This window comes from Cynocephalus volans, chromosome 12 (genome assembly GCF_027409185.1).
Source record: "Cynocephalus volans isolate mCynVol1 chromosome 12, mCynVol1.pri, whole genome shotgun sequence".
NCBI lineage: Eukaryota > Metazoa > Chordata > Mammalia > Dermoptera > Cynocephalidae > Cynocephalus > Cynocephalus volans.
In genome coordinates this window covers 70,055,094-70,068,461 of record NC_084471.1, presented here as the reverse complement: position 1 = coordinate 70,068,461, position 13,368 = coordinate 70,055,094, and the positions used below count along the sequence as shown (strand labels likewise).

The 13,368-nt window shown below is 41.6% G+C and overlaps 1 protein-coding gene across 1 annotated transcript in view; it reads right to left on the bottom strand.

The window, feature by feature from the left end:
* The window catches only part of FMNL3 (formin like 3), a 47,927-nt gene extending 34,995 nt beyond the window's left edge, over positions 1 to 12,932 (bottom strand). The window contains exon 1 of the mRNA XM_063074608.1: positions 12,847 to 12,932. The gene's annotated coding sequence lies outside the window, so the exon portion shown is untranslated. The remainder of the gene's footprint in view (positions 1 to 12,846) is intronic.
* Between the last annotated feature and the right edge of the window lie 436 nt (positions 12,933 to 13,368).

Here is a 13,368-nt window from a genome sequence, read left to right as displayed (position 1 = left end):
GCCTTCCATTCAGCTGCCTATTTCCAATTCTGATTCCCTCCCATGGCTGTCAGAGTGATCTCCCAACAGCTCAAATTCGGACCATGCCACTCTCCTACGGAAAGCATGAAGTACAGTGTCTTCTGCATGACATTCAAGGTCCTCCTCACCACTTTAGCTTCACCTCCCACCACTCTCTGCTTTCCACTTCACACTCCATCAGCACAAGACAGCTCCATGAGGATTCCCTGGATATATCATGCTTTGTCTCACCTTGATGCCTCTGCCCACGCTGTCCCCTCTACCTGGAACGCTTCCTCTCCTCACTCTATCCAACTCCTAATTATTCTTTCAGCCAGCAGAGATTTCCTCCAGGCGGTATTCCCCAAGGCCCCCCTCTCCTCTGCTCCCCTGAGGCTTCCTGCATATCTATACCATTACCCTTACCCAGCTATATATTATAATTATATGTCTAATGTGTTTATCTCCTCCCCTACACCGAACTCCTAGGCAGACACTATCTTAGTCATCTTTATCTCTCTGGCTCTTTACACATTCTAAGCGCTCAATAAATGCTTGTTGAGTGAATGAGCACTAAGCTGCAATTCGTGAGTCTTTGCAGGATGGTATCTTGTTCCTCTTTTCCCTCTTCCCTGTCTCCAGGCAGGGAAGATGACACCTTAACCATTCCTGGGTCACTGCCTCAGAGGCCCTCCAGAGTACTGATGTGAATCTTTACCTGCCTTGCCACAGAATAAGGCCAGAGTAAGCTCTCTGCCCTCTTGCCTCCAAGACAATCAGTAGCAGCTGGCAGTGCTTTTTTACTGTTATGACACCATCTCGACATTTCCCTGGGCATCTGCAGGCAAGTAGATGGTTTCTTTACAATTCTTGGAAGGAATCAACTGAGATGCCAAATGCTACCTGACACTGCCTAGCTGGCTACTCCTCAACTCCTGAGGTTATGCTCACAACTCTTAATAAGGATATTCTCGGGAAATGACAGATAAATGCTTTGAGAGCTTACCAGGACCTGTTGCTCTATAAATGCACAAGAGATTCTTAATTCCTTAGTCACCTACCATGCCAGCAGTAATTAAACAAGTCCAAAGGGGGCAATTAATAGCTGCTATTGGATCATCAATCTGGAATTCATGCCAGATGCATCAGAAAATAATCTGCAGACGTGAGCACTTCACAAAGGAGTAGGATTCACCAAGTGCTCTGCCTGCCAATGGTCTGAGGATAATGAGTGCTTGTGTGATGCTGATTCTGCTCAGTGGCAAGTAAAAACAAAATAACTACAACCACAAAGAAGAAATCTGTCCAAACTAAAGTGCCTGAGCATACTATGGACACAGAAGGTTCAAACAAAGATGTTCTTTCCAAGTTAGATATTTCTGGTCCACCCATTCTAAAATATTGTCTAGGCCTCACTCCAAGGCTGGCATTGAGGGGAGGGGAGTATGTGATCTCCAGTCTGCAAAATGAGCCCACATAACAGTCACTCCAACACTCAGAGTTCAATACAGTCCCAGGAGCACAGGTCTGGACTTCAGCAAGCCTGTGATGGCCTTTCTGGCCTTCGTTCGTAAAAGCTCCTAGTTCAGAAGGCTCTTAAAGTTGGTTTCTTCCATGGCTACACCAGAATTAAAATGTGCTGAAGGGCAAGCCAACAGAAACCAAGGGTGACCCTGGTTCCTGGAGGTCCCTAAAGCCTGCAGAGAAATCATGACTAGGCCAACGTCATTGAGTAGAAAAGCAAAATGACTAACTAAGCTGTGGTGTGCAGTTCAGTGATTTTACAACTTTGAGATACAGAGAACCAATCTCTACCAATTAACAATAATTTATATTTCTTGAATATTTTCATTAGGTTCCTCAACACCAGATCCCTGACTCAAGAGGTTAGTGGCCTTAGAATAATATGTCTGCTTAAAATCACTGAGTACCCACTATGCTAGACATTGCCCTTGATCCTTTACATGTTATTTAATCCTCACAAACCCCCTAGAAGGTAAGTATTATTATCCTGATTATACAGATAAAGAAACTGGGGTTCAAGGAGGTTAAGGAACCGGCCCAAGGTCATAGAGCTAATAAATAGCAGAGTCAGGATTCAAATCCAAATCCACAGAGCTCCAAAGCTCTTATAAAGGCCTGGTTGAGCACCAGGACATAGATGAAAGGAATCCCTACACTCTTTGTAGCTGTTTCCCAGGCCAGACTTCATATTCTTCCTCTAGCCCAGAAAACACCGAGTGACTTCAGGAAATCTTGAGAGAATCGGTCTTGATGAGTCCTGGAAAGACAAGTATCTATTTACGGTTAATCAGCACCCTCCCCAGCTCTGCAGACAGTTCTGACAAATGGAGTCAGGAAGAAGCAACCACAGACTCTTACTGGGGCCCACCTGGGGCTAGGAAGCAGCTCGGTCCCCAGGTGAGCACTGACTCTGATCTCCACCCAGACTGGCTGTGCTGCCATAGGGAGCCCTTCCTAGGAGACATGCTCGGGTGCTGGGATCTAGAGTGCATGGAAAGTCACTCTTAAGAATTTCACTTTTCTCTTATACCTCAACCCCCAAAACTGCCTGACCTTCCTATCTAAAATATCATCCCCATTACTCTCTATCCCCTTATCTTATCTTCTTTTTCTTCATTGCACTTATTGCTACTTAACATTACATTATATACCTGTATATATATTTTATTGTTCTTCCCAACAACAATGTGAATTCTATGAGGCTGGTCTCTGAATCTTTTGTTCACTGTGGTATCCCTAATGTCTAAAATACAGAACGAATACTCAATAAATAGTTGTTGAATGAATAAATGAGTGATCGTGCCATCAAACACTTTAATACTCTACTTCCATCCCAGTGGGCTAGATAAGCAAGACTGAATAATGTCTACTCCTCAGAAAGCCCTATCAAACCTATTGCTGGACCCTAACATCCCCTCCAAACAGCTCCCTAAAACCCCCCACATCTCACTCCCAGGCCTACAAACCCTAACCCACCCCAGAGCAGGTACTAACGGGTGAAAATGGAGCAGCGCTTAGGGAGGAGACACATTTCTTCTCCAGTTAAGTACAGCCCAGAACCTTTGCAAATTAAAAGCTCCTGCTTCACTGAATCCACTCAGCTTTAGTTATAGGTCACACTTTTTATTTTTGTAACCAGCCAACCCACCAAATTATAGGCTCAGGCCACCAGTAGGCACGCCAAACACTGGGGCCAGCATAACAGAGGCACTGCCCTTTATGGGCCTGAGGGTGGGTAGAGTAGTGAGGGCTGAGCACCAGTCAAACCTGAAAGAGCAGAGGGCACCATCACCCAGCTGGGCAGTCTAGTGAGGAGCCTGGGTTTCACTCAGGCCAACTGCTGCCCAGAGAGGACATAGATTCCAGGCCTCTCCACATAGCAGCCACAGTAAACTCTGAACACTATAAAGCAGGTCAGGTCACTGCCATGCCTAAAACTCCCCCTACAATTAATTTCCAAACTCCTTACCAAGGCCAGCAAGGTCCCACTTGATCTGGGCCCTGCTCACCTCTTTTATGCCTTCTCAGACCTCTCCTCAACATCCTTGTCAAACCAATCTGGCCTTCTGTCTGTTCTTCAAATGTGCAATGTGTTCCCCCACCCCAAGGCTTTTCACAGGTTGTTCTCTCTTTCTAGAAAACCCTTTCCCTACATCTTTACATATGGCTATGACAACAGATGGGGAGGAAGGGGTCTTTAAGACTGGAGCAAAGAGACCACTAAGGAGTCCATTACAGCAGACCAGGCAAGAGCCAAGGACCAGCTACAGCAGTTGCAGTACAGACGGAGAAAAGATAAGAGGGGCAGTAGCCTAGAGTTATTCCCAGGTGCCTGGCCTGGTTGATCAGCGGGGACAGGGTGCCATTGCCCTCAAAATACAGTGTGCAAGAAAACACTAACAGGTAGAAAGTGGCTCACAAACTGACACTGTTACTATACAAAGAGATAAATTTATTGAGCACCTACCACGAACAAGGAATTGTTAATAATATAAATTATTTAGTGCAAGACAACATTTTACCCTAAAGGAAGGCAAGATAGATTTGGCAAAGGAAAGACAAAACTTGATGACTAGAAATTGAAGCTTCTACATTTAGGAACTTCTGCAGTTCAAGGGTAACATGTGGGATAATTTCCTACCCAGTTTTGCTTAAATCAAATTATTCTGATTCTCTAATCTATGAGATGATCTGAGCATTTATTTCTCATATATTTCACTCAGTCAACTTTTTTTTTATTTTTTATTTGTTTTATTTTTATTTATTTATTTTTTTAAAAGATGACCGGTAAGGGGATCTTAACCCTTGACTTAGTGTGGTCAGCACCACGCTCACCCAGTGAGCGAACCGGCCATCCGTATATGGGATCCGAACCCGGGGCCTTGGTGTTATTAGCACCGCACTCTCCCGAGTGAGCCACGGGCCGGCCCTCACTCAGTCAACTTTTAATGAGAAAACTCATGAATGGCCAGGGACCACTTACCAACTAATCTCTATTTCCTGTTGAATGCCTGGGCAGGAAGGCCTCCACAGCCTTTTCTAACAACCAGGAAATCTTCAGACAAAATTCTCTGTGGAGTGACCACCCATTCTGATCCATGCTCACCTCTCTGTCTGTGACTAGGCCCCTCTTTTCCAGCAGGCAGGGTTCCTGGCTGCCCTCACACAGCAGGTTCATTCCTCCTTTTTAATCCTCTCCATACTGCTCTGGTCTGGAACAACCTCCTCTTTCCTGATGTACACCTGTCACCTTTAAGACCTGACTTAGAGCCCATGTCCTCCTGAAAGCATTGCCTGATTAGCAATCCTGTACCACGCTGATCCTTCCCTAACTCTCCAAGCCTTCAGTGCTTATAGCTGTGTGGCTCTCCATCACCTCACGATCTCACTTGGTCTTCATAAAACGTGTGACTGAGCAAGACAAATAGTATTCCCATGTTATGGATAAAATAACCATGGCACATACACAGCCTCACAGACAATCTAAGGATACATACTTGTTTTAATTCTCTAGTTCAAAATACAGTTGTAAGTGTATATTTTGCCTTTTCAATGTAGTGAGCATTATCTTCTATTTCTTTGGTATATTCCAAAGCCCTCGGGAAAGTGTCGTGTATACAACAGGTACCTAAGACATATTTTCTTAATAAACCAAGAAAGGAAGGAAAATGAAAGGAACATTTAGAGTGGACCTGAGACTTCTCAATCTAGATGAAGTCTTTTTTGTTATCTCTTAACAATCTGTTCTTTGCCTTCCAAGGACATATCATAATTTGTATTTAATATTTATTTGCTTAATATCTATCTTTTCCTATGAACTCCATGAAGGCAGAGGCATTATTTATTTTATTTTATTTTATTTTTTTAAAGATGACCGGTAAGGGGATCTTAACCCTTGACTTGGTGTCAGCACCATGCTCAGCCAATGAGCGAACCGGCCATCCGTATATGGGATCCGAACCCGGGGCCTTGGTGTTATCAGCACCGCATTCTACCGAGTGAGCCACGGGCCGGCCCAAGGCAGAGGCATTATTTGGTGTTTTTTTCCACTATATATCCAGTGGTATCACTGGCATGTAAGTCAAATAACATATTAGTTGTTGAATAGCAAATGTCCTAGTGGGATAGCTGGGATTCAAACCCAAGTCTAGCTGACTCCAAAGCCCAAATCTTTTAACCACTCCTCTTGGAAAGGAGGACTTATTCTGGTGAACTTCCCCTATATTCTGCTGTAATCTACTCAATCCTCTCCAAAGCAGTACTGAGAACAAGGGGGAGTCAACCCTGGAAAGAGGAGATGGTAGTTAAGGATGTGGGCTTTGGAGTCAGACTGCCTGGATTTAAATCCTGACTTTATCACCTACTGCTGTGTGATTCTAAGTGAGCTATTTAACCTCCCTGGACCTCAGTTTCCTCATCTATAAAATAGAGGTGACAATAATGACCACCTCATAGGGTTGTGATGATTAAATGAGATAATGTGTGTAAAGTTCTTTGCATGATGTTTTCAATCATATTAAGCATTCAATCAGTGTTAGCTATTAAAATTATTAGCTATCCTCATTCCTAGGAAACAGAATCTAGAGAAAATGACTTCCATGAGAGTCAGGGATGCTGAACTGACTTGACTTTGAGAAGCTTAGAAGCAGTGAAGCCCAAAGTTCAGGTTTATTCTCTTTGCTGAGTTGACCTGCTGTGGCTCTGCCAAAGCTGGAGGTGCAGCTTTCACTAGCCTGGAAATGAGAGAAGCTAAAAATGTACAACATGCCTGTGTTTGGGGGACCGGGACCATGCCTACATTTAAGAATTTAAAATGAAGCCTGAGGGAAGAAGAGAATCTTTTAGGATTCTTTCTACTGTGAAAAATAGTACCAAACTCAGCACAGTGCAGGGAACCGGCTGTGGCCAGTTGCCGACCCTGTTGGTAGCCTTTCTCTCTCTTGCACTCTTCCTTTGGCTCAGTACACAGAGTAAGAGAGAGTAGCTTTCTTTTTTTTTGAATTAAAAGTTGAGTGCCTTAGGGGCCGGCCTGTGGCTCACTCGGGAGAGTGCGGTGCTGATAACACCAAGACCACGAGTTCGGATCCCATATAGGGATGGCCGGTTTGCTCACTGGGTGAGCGTGGTGCTGACAACACCAAGTCAAGGGTTAAGATCCCCTTACCGGTCATCTTTAAAAAAAAAAAAAAAAAGTTGAGTCCCTTCCATTTTTATCCTCTTTTTCCTTAAAGGAGGAATAAATACACAAGCACATATTATAAAAAAAATTCAGTCAACTCAAAAGCTTATAGAATAAAAAATGAGCCACACTATTCAGCTCACAACCCTACTCATTCCCGTCCATCGTTCACTATGGTTAACAGCTTTTTTCCAGGCCTTTTTTCTACATTTACCTATAAACATATGGCTTTATAAAACATTATACATAGTCTTCTTTTAACTGTGTTTTTACAAACACACACACACACACACACACACACACACACACACACACACACACACACACACACTCCACACACACACACCACACATCTTGGAGATTCCCATCAGCCACAGCCATTTATTGAATGCCTACCCTGTGCTATGTATTTGGCTGCATGGTGATAAGCAAACATAATGTCATCATCCTCATGAAGTCAACAGTCTGGGAAGACAGGTAATAAATAATTAGACAATTTCAAAATGGAAAATAATACAAAAGAAGCAATAGGATGCTATAAAAGAGAGTAATAAGTGGGAAGGCCTCTCTGAGAGGTGGCATTTTTAAAAACTGAGACCAAAAGTATAATGAATCATTTGAAGATCCAGGCAAAGGGCATTCTGGGAGAGGAAACGGTTTGTGCAGAGGTCCTGAGATAGAAAGGAGCTTGTTCTGAATGAAAGAAAGCTAATGTGGAGCTTGATAAACAGGAGGGCGAGTAAGGTTAAAGAGGTCAGCAGGAGCCAAATGATGCAGTCTCAAGGGTCAATGTCAGGGGTTTGCTTCTTTTCCTTTTTTTCTTCTTTTTTTTTTAGTACAAAGGGAAGCCATTAAAAGTTCTTAGGCAGGGGAATGATGCTATTTGATTTATATTTTTAATTTGGCTGCTTTGTGGAGAATGGATGGGAGGATGGAGAAAGGGACAATAGAGAAAAATGAGACGCCAATTGTTTGGATGTAATACAAGCAAGAGCTGATACTGGCTTGGACTGAAGCAGTGTCGGTAGGGAGAAAGGAATGGGTGGATTTAAAATATACTTCTGGAAGGGCCGGTCGGTGGCTCACTTGGTAGAGTGTGGTGCTGATAACACCAAAGCCACAGGTTCGGATCCCTATATAGGGGTGGCTGGTTGGCTCACTTCAGAGAGTGTGGTGCTGACAACACCAAGTCAAGGGTTATGTTAAGATACCCTTACCGGTCATCTTTTAAAAAAAATAAAAATAAAAATAAATAGATAAATAAAATATACCTCTGGAGAATGAGTCGGCAGAACTTACTCATAGATTGGGTGTAGTGAAAGGAGAAGAAAAAAATTAAAGATAACTCCCAGGATTTGCCTTGAGTAATGAGTGAATGGGCGAGAAATAAATTTAGGCAGAAAATGGACAATCAGGTTGTTCCCAACTTTTCACTGTTAAACAACATAGCCCTGAATATCCCTTACATGCATCTCTGTGCTCATGTGTAAACAGTTCTGTAGAACAGTCTCTTAGAAGTGGGATGGCTGAGTTAAAGGGTTTGCAGATTTTATTGGTAGACTCTATAAAATGCCTTCTAAAATGTCTGCACCAAATTACGCTAAGATTAATAGCAACCATGGGCATTGTCAGTCTTTAAAATTTTGCCTACATGATTAGCACAAAAAGCATATCCTTTAAATTTTCATGTCCTTGATTTCTAGTAAGGATAAGAACTTCTTTTCTTTAACTTTTAATTACATAACTAATACATAAGTACATTCTACTTGTAAAAAATGTAACGTTATAGGTAAAGCTAAATTCTCTTTGACTCTCGTGTTCCTACTGGCGTTTTTCCCCAGCCCCCGCTGCATACCAGAGGTAACCATTGCTATCAGTTTTTTGTTGTTACAGAAATTTTTCCATGCACTTAAAATCTATATATAAAAAAATCAAAGATGATATGTCTTTTAAAAATTGTTTTTCTAGCAGACTGTTTAGCATGAACAAAACATCTAACCAAAAATGTTTTGCTTAAGGCAAATTTGCTTAAATGACATTTAAGCTGAGACTTAACACAAAAATTCAAAAGCATTGTCAAAAGATCTCCTAAACATATTCCCACTTATAAAAACTTTTACCCTACCAGGAGGTGGGTATACTGTATGTATACCCCAAGCTGCTCCTTGATAAGTTCTAGGGTAGAGCCCACAGAGTACAGAAAGAATCAGGTACTAAACCTGCAGGTGGAGGTAATAAAAAGAGGTCCACCTCTTTCCTGAAGGTGTAATAGGAAATGGAAAAATCAAGAAAGCACCACAAACTATGGCTCTGCCTTCACTTTTACTGCTCTTGAAGCTTCATCCCCAACTGGGATATAGGGTAATGAAGATACAGATAAGTGGAAAGTGATTGTCAGCAGGGATGCCATCAGCATTTTGGGCAGGATTCTTCTTAGTTGTGTGGGACTGAGCCAAACACTGTAGGATGTTTAACACCCCTGGCCCTGAGGCACTAAGTGTAGCACGCCCAGTTTGATAACCCAAACATCCTCACTTGTTTCCAAAAACCCCCTGCTGGGACAATATCTCCCCGAGTTGAAACTCACTTTAACTTAAGGCAACAGAGGTGATATAGAGGGTAATGTATATACAATAAACATTTATTTATATAACCTTTATAGATTACAAAGTACTTTCACCAGTTGTCTCTTTAAGCATCCTCAAAACCCTGTAGGGTAGGTATTATCCTCATCCATGCCATAAAGAATGAAATTGGCTCAGAAAAGTTACAGGATTTGCCCAAGATCATTCAGCTGAAAAAAAGAGTATAAAGCTGGATCAGAAACCTAAGTCTTCTGATTCCAAAACCAATGGTCTTTCTTTCAAAACCAGCTACTTCCTCCCAGAACATTTTTTTTAATTTAATTTTTTTAGGTTTCATGGGAAATATTGGGAAGATCTATTGACTGGCTCCCCAGCTCCCTGCAAGGAAGCTGGTAAAAACAGAGCAGAAACTCTCTAAACTGTAGGTGGTTCTTAAAACAGAATAACCATCTCCTTAAGTATCCAGACACCAGGCTCACACCCAGCTCTTACTCAGAAAGGAGCTAGACAATTGAAAGAGGGCTATGATACGCTCCACTCCGGATTTGAGTAGAGATGAGAAAGTGGGGGAGAAAGAGAGTATATAACTTCCCTGTTAATATGTATTAGGGACCCAGAGGCAAGACCACAGCCCCAACTCCAGCCTTGGGTGAGGGTGGGAAAGAGGTGAAAGAGATGGGAATGGAGCAGGGGAAGAGATGAAAAAAAAAATTGAACCATCACTGGTATACTACAGCTAAAACCTTCCTCTACAGGCAAAATCTGCCATATAAATAATTCCACTAGTCCCTCATGGTTCTGAACATTATTTAGAACACCTTTCAAGGACCTCAAAGTAGGTTTTTTGGGTTTTTTGGGCAGGGGGAGGGCAGCTGTCCAGTATGGGGATCCAAACTTTTGACCCTGGCGTTAACCAGCTCAATGTACTTTATAAATGAAGTATAAACTAAGAAGAGTATGCGTATTAGTAAAGCTGGGGAAGTAGGGGAGACACTGATCAAAAAAAAAAAAAAAATCCAGGTCCTCCCTTAGCCAACACACAAACTCCCAACCCACAACTTTATTGTGAGATGACGGAAGACAGAAAGGATAAGAGAACATGGAAAGAGGAGGATTCTAAAAGAAGAGAAGAGAGTGGGAGGCAAAGACAAAAACAGTATCTCCAGGACAGAGAGGCAGCTTGACACCCACACTTTTCTTGGGGAATTCACTCTCCTATGTAGAAGGAAAACAAAATACAAAGAAGTAGCTTTGCCAAGGGAGGCAAAAGAGAGACTAGACATGGGAACTGAGGAATTCCAGCTGCCCAGCTCAGCTCTATTCTGGAAACCACTTCCCTTCTTCTTGGATGACAGTCTCGAAATCCTAAATTCCCATCAGCTGCTATTCAAAGAGGTAGCCCTAAAGCACCCAGCGAAGAGCAGGTGAGGGGGAGGCTGTGTGGCGACAGCACCCTCTTATCTTCAAAGAAAAACTCCTTCCTCTTCTCTAAAGTCATTTCTGAACCAGAATGATCCCCTAACTTTTCCCTGGCACAGCAGGAGCTCAGCTCAGACATGGGAGAAATGTTTCCCCACGTTGGAGGTGACCAGCATGGCAGACCAAATGACAACTGACTTCAGGCAGCCAGTGCTACTGTCCCTTGGATTCACTAGTCAGTTGTGGGGCAGGGGGTGATACTATGGTCTTTTTTTTTTTTTTTTGGATACTTTGGTCTTGACCACCAAACCAGGGTCCTGGCTCTGCCCAGTCTTCCCAGGCAACCTCAGGGGCAGGGGAAAATCTGCGGTCTCATTTCCTCTCCACCTTGGCTTCTTTTTTCACTTCACTGAAGATTAGTTATTTCCTCCAAGACCAGTTCCTGTTCTCACCAGCTGCAGCAGTTGATTCCCCACAGAATTATGAAGCACTAAGTGTGGATGCCACCTGGACTGTCCCAGCTGCAGAACACAGATCCAACAAGTTCTGAGCTAAAGGGCTTTTTCATCCCAGATAAGGTAGCAGGAAGAAGAAAATAAGGGGCAGGAAGCAATTCCAAGAACTCCACAGTGAATACACTGATGTCCATTTTATTATTATTATTATAACCTCACATAATAGTTTTATATGCTCTTTCATATGTGAAAGATATTTTATAATGAAAAAGTTTGGAAAGTGTATATGTTTATTACATAGACATATGTATGTATACTAAATCTCCAAAAGAGAGGAAAAGACACAAACAGAACATGGCCAAAACACTTAAGAAATGTTCAGAGAAATGCAAAGTAAAACAAGATGCCGTTCCTTATTAATTAAATTGGCAAAAGTTTTACAAACATTAAACCATCCAGTAATGGTTAGCTTATATATTATGAACAGAAAAGGTAACTGATAGAACTTTTTTAGAAGGTATATATCTCAAAGGACTTTAAAAAGCATATACCCTTTGACCCAATAATTCAATTTCTAGCAATTTATCCTAAGGAAATAATCAGAGATGGACACAAATATTTATGCACAGGATATTCATCACACTGTTATGTATAACAGAAAAAAAGAGAGAGATTGAAAATGCAAGATAAGGAGGTAATAAAATACTGTATTATGAAGTACTATGCAGCCATGAAATCATGACACTGAAGAATATTTAAACAAAACAAGAAAATACTTAAAATAGTAAATGAAAAATCAAGATTATAAAACAGTATGCACAGTATGGTCCTAACACTTGATCTTAGCCAAAAAGCTGAGAAGAGATATATGATCCTACTTGTTAAAAAATATAAAAGAACATCAAAATGTACTGGTGAGATTACAGGTGATTTTAATTCTTTTCTTTATACTTTTTAGTAATTCCCAAATTTGCTTAATAAACTGTATTACTTTCATAATCAGTAGAAAATTATTCTCAATCCTCTCCTCTCCCTTGAGGACACTCACATGCATTACTTCCTTTTTAAGAACTATTTGGAAATATGTATTTAGGACCGTAAAAACATTTATATCCTACAACCTAGCCTAGCAAGTTCAATTTTGGGGTTTCTATCCTAATGAAAACTCTATTGAAAGGACTTTGTACACAAAGATGTTCATCACAGTATTGTTTATGATGGCAAACAGAAGCAAACAACCTAAATGTCCAACAATAGGGGGTATGGTTAAGTAAACAATGGTACATTCACTTGATGGACATTGTACAAACATTTAAAAATGGGTACAATTAGTAGCCTGGGAAAGCTAATGAAATAACAAAAGCAAAAAAAAAAAAAAAAAATCCCTGGATAAAAAATATTTATACACTAAATATCATAACACCATATAAAACTCTATGCAGAGAAAAAAATATGAAAGGTTTTAAAACACATTGGCTGCATCTTATAAAGGAATTAGAGAAACTATGGATTTTTCCTTCATTCTAAATCTTCAATCTTTTCTTTCTGAATTGTTCCATACTTTCTTTAGAGAATGAGTACTACTTTAAGAGGAAAAAAAGCTGAATCTCCCTCTGGGCAGTGAAAACATTCCCAAATGACAAAGAGTCCACTCCATCAGTCCAGTCCCCCCCCACACACACACCTCCTCCAGACTAAGGCTGGGTCATATCAGAAGGTCAAGGGAATGAGGCTCCTCTCTGTGGTCTGGTGTCTTCTCAGTGGTGTCTCTGAACAAGAAGAAAGCTCCCATGATCAGCTGCTGCCAAGGTCCCTTTCCCTTACCCTCCCCCAAGTCATATTTCAGCCTGAACAAATTCACCACAATCTTCAAGGCTGGGAAAAAAATTTCCACCATGGCGATTTGGAACTTGATATTTAGTCTAAGTTTTTCCCAGCCCCTTTCTGTGTCAAAGGAGGACCCTCAAAGCCTCTTAGACAACTAGCACCAGGCCAGTTTAGCTCCCACATCAATTCTACACTTGTACCAAAACGTCAAGTTGTCAGTCACCACCAGGGAAACGTGAAAGGAGGAGCTGCAGCAGGGACAGCCCCTGTCATACAACCACACCCTCATGCTCTGAGAGCCTAATCCTGAGGAATATCCAGAGCTTTTTCTGGCATTAGAACTTTTAGACTCAGTTTCAAGTCTACATAGTAAGTCAAC